Here is a 4,201-nt window from a genome sequence, read left to right on the forward strand (position 1 = left end):
GGTCTGCAGCGCCGCTGCAGGGGAGTCGGATGCACCTGAGCGGCACCCAAAATCACAAGTCTGTGCTCTCTATGCTGTTGTGTTGGTGTGTGTCGGGCTGTGAGCTGCAAAGCTACAGCCTGCTGTGTGCGTACAGCAACCGTGTGTGAAAAGCGGTCGATAAAGAGATGCTGAAAAACGTGTTCATGCAAACATCGTCGGGCCTGCCGTGACTTCTGCTCCTGAACCTCTGCGCACAGCGTCTGCAGATCAAGGCTGTACGAAGTCACTTTCATCTTTACAGGACTGTAAGCTGTCGTCTGTGAGGCGTGAGCGTGTTTGTTTTTAACACAGTTCACGGTGGAGAACAGCTGGTGACATAATGTGGATCCGAAGATCCATAACTGGCCTACCTGGGGTCGAAAGTCTCGATAAATGCACAGCGTTTCGGCGGCTACACCGGCTTCCGCCAGTGTGACGCTTATTTTGAGCAACGAAAAATAATGAAATATAATTTTATTTTTATATTTCAATATCACAATAATCTTCCAATGTAGAACTACAAGTTAAAAAAGAACTAAACACAAATAAAATACACTTCAGCTAAACACTTCTCATTTATTTTACCCAAACCACGCAGGGCCGCAGTATAAGGACCAAAGAGTTGCATGCGGCTCCCGAGCTGCAGGTTACCGACCCCTGGGCTAGGGAAGGGTTAAGTCAATGAGATGTCCCCATGAGGATATGAATACACACACGTGTGTGTGTGTCTGTGTGTGCGTGTATCTGTGTTTGTGTGTGTGTATCTGTGTCTATGTGTTTGTCCGGGTTCCTCACAGTTGCCGGTTGAATTCTTGTTCTGACATCCCGACCTCTGTCTGATGCCCAGTTATTGATTATGATTTTCAAGGAAATGACGTCTGCAGCAGGAAGTGGCTCAGTTTCCCTTTCTGACAGTTCACCTGCTCCCCTGCAGAGGGCCTGGCTGATTTATTTGAACTCTGGGTTTAAAGGCCTCGAGAGCTTGAGAGAGGAGGTGAGGAGAAGTGCAGAGCGGTGCGCTGAGAAGTGGAACGACCTCACACTCGTCTCTGCTTAACAATGGGATGCTGCGTGTCCACCGTGCTGAAACTACAATATCCAGAAGATGGACTACAAAATGCAAATCTTCTGGAGGTCATATAAATGAGAGCAGCCTGTGAATGTATAGTGCACTACAGAGGCTGGAAGGAAGAGGAGCATTTGGGGTCAGAGTCACTGATGTCTGCAGAGAACAAACACAGGGTTCCTGCAGAGGCTCAGAGTCTGTTTGTCCCGACAGCTGTGAACAGCAACATTTTGGGCCTTATGCACATGTGTTTGTTTCACTCCCAGGAGGAGAGTATTTAAACGAGTTATGTAAATGTGACACAATTTACTGCATGAAGTCTAACGTGGACGTTAGAAGGGGTCAGCACAGAGACTACAAGCCCATTATCATCAATGGAGCTCCAGTGGAGAGGGTGCAGTCCTTCAAGTATCTTGGTGTCCACATCTCCTCAGACCTGACATGGGCTGCCCACATTCAGGTCCAGACCAAAAAGGCTAGGCAGCGCCTGTATCACCTACGACAACTGAGGAAGTTCAGGGTCTCTCCAAAGATCCTCAGGATTTTCTATACAGGCGCTGTGGAGAGCATCCTCACACAGAACATGACATCGTGGTTTGGGAACAGCTGTGTGAAGGACCAAAAAGCTCTCCAGAGAGTGATCTGTACAGCAGAACGCTGCTGCAGGATTGCTCTCCCCCCGCTTCAGGACACCTACACCAGGAGATGCCGGACTAGAGCAGATACTGAAGGACCCGTCCCATCCTGGCAACAAACTGTTCCAACTTCTGCAATCTGGTAGAAGGTTCCGCATCTTCCGGGCAAGGACAGAGAGACTCAAGAGGAGCTTCTATCCCCAAGCCATCCGTGCCCTAAACACACACACCCGCCCTCTCACATCATCTATAATTGACTGAGACAGGACTCTTCCAGACACTCTAAACCAAGGCACAATGTACATTTCAATTCCTTTCATTTTAAATATGTTTATATTGTCTATCCTGTAAAATAGTCAGATGTCTATTCATATTAATGTACAGAATTCACCTGCTTGCTGCTACTACTGCACATTCACCCAGTGTATATACTATATATATATAATGTTCTACCTCTACCCCCCCCCCCCCCCCCCCCCATTTTTGCACATGTCGAGGAGCGTGTCAGGCTACATTTCACTGTGTGTTATACTTGTATAACTATTCATGTGACAAATAAAGAACCTTCAACCTTCAACCTTGAACGTGTTCTCCCTGCTGCTGGGACAGGAGGGAGGCTTTATCAGGACGGGCGTCCTAAAAAGCTTCATTCTGTTCCTCAGTAACACTGTTTGTGCAGGGTCAAAGGTCATCAAGAAACCAACCAATAGGTTTCAGTCAATTTTGGTGGCTCCACCCACCTGATAAAACCCCAGATCATCCAATCAGAGCTGGCTGAGGCAGCTGGACCACTGAGGAGGTGCTGTACAGATGGTTCTGTTCTGTAGAACGTCATGTGACTAACATGTCACATGACGTTCTTCCCACTGAGTTCTCTCTTTCTTTCGAATGACATCATTGTGTGTGTCCATTCAGAACTCCATTTGAATATGAATCAGTGGTCGCTGGGCGGAAAACAGCCGACACAAAGACTCCTTCACTGTGCCCCCCCTTACTTCCTGAAACCAGCCGGCCTTCTTCATGAAGACCGTTTTCTTTTCTTCCCTGTTGAAAGACGCTCTGAGAGTCTAACGCTGCTGACAACGGGAGGAGGAGGAGGGGGAGCGGGGGTGCGCTCCGGCCTCCTTTCAAACAGCTCGGAGGTCTGGACTGAACCCAAACAGCCAGAGCTGATCCAGGACTCCTAAAAGGCCCGACTGTGGGAGAAAATGTGAAAGGAGCAGGACGAAGAGGAAGACGTGGTGGCGTCTCCCTGACTCCTCTTCGGCCTCCTCATCTTAGAGGAGCTGCTCCTTTAATGAAAGTGTCTGTGGTGATTTGTGGGGTTGGTAATCAGTCTGAACCAAAAACCACGACCTTTTCCCAGGACCTCCTTCGTCCATCAGAGGAGGAGGAGGAGTCCCAGAGAGGGTAGGCACGCAGGGGAGCAGGAATGCTCACTGCACGTCCTCACAAAGTGAACCTGGACAGTCAACACATAAAGAGCTACCAGTACTACTACTATATACTGTATCATACACTGTATGACACCCAGCACTACACTACAGTACTGCAGTACTCTGTGCAGTACTACAGCTGCTGACTGAGCTTTAACTCAGTTTGACTCTGTCAATGATTCCTGCAGAGCCGCACCTGTGCAGCTGTGTGCAGGTATGATAATGACTAAATCGCCTATCTAGGGGCGATCGTGGCGATTGTGTGTTCGTCTTGTAATCGGAAGGTTGCTGGTTCGAGCCCCGGCTCGGACAGTCTCGGTCGTTGTGTCCTTGGGCAAGATACCTACCGCCTACTGGTGTTGGCCAGAGGGGACGATGGAGCGATATGGCAGCCTCGCCTCTGTCAGTCTGCCCCAGGGCAGCTGTAACTACAACTGTAGCTGCCTCCACCAGTGTGTGAATGTGAGAGTGAATGAATAGTGGCATTGTAAAGCGCTTTGGGTGCCTTGAAAAGCGCTATATAAATCCAATCCATTATTATTATTATTATTATCTCCCTCCTGTAACCACGCCCACCCCTCGCTGAGCCTGGTATTGCCGGAGGTTTCTTCTTGTTAAAAGGAAGATTTTACTTCCCACTGTCACCAAATGCTTGCTTTACCTTAGAATATAAAGCACCATGTGGCCGGGGCCTTTCCACAGTTTAAACACACACAGTTAGTGGGGTTAGTTTAATCGATGATTTGGAATTATCCGTAGGTGTGAATGGCTGTCTGTGTTAGCCCTGCGTCAGACTGGCGACCTATCCAAGGTGTACCCTGCTTCTCAGCCTTTGGTAAGCCCCCCCATGCCCCACGACCCTGATAAGTGGAAAAGAATGGATGGATGAACCTGCACAGAAACAGCTGTGGAATCTCCTGGAAGCCCTCCCACAGGCAACGGTGCTTCATAGGGAAAAGTAAGAAAGTCAAATGGCAGATCATTCTGTTGGTGTCATTCTCATGTCTGAAGTCCTGCCATTAGTTAATGATTCAATCTTAAAT

Source organism: Aulonocara stuartgranti, assembly GCF_965226115.1.
Source record: "Aulonocara stuartgranti genome assembly, chromosome: 13".
NCBI lineage: Eukaryota > Metazoa > Chordata > Actinopteri > Cichliformes > Cichlidae > Aulonocara > Aulonocara stuartgranti.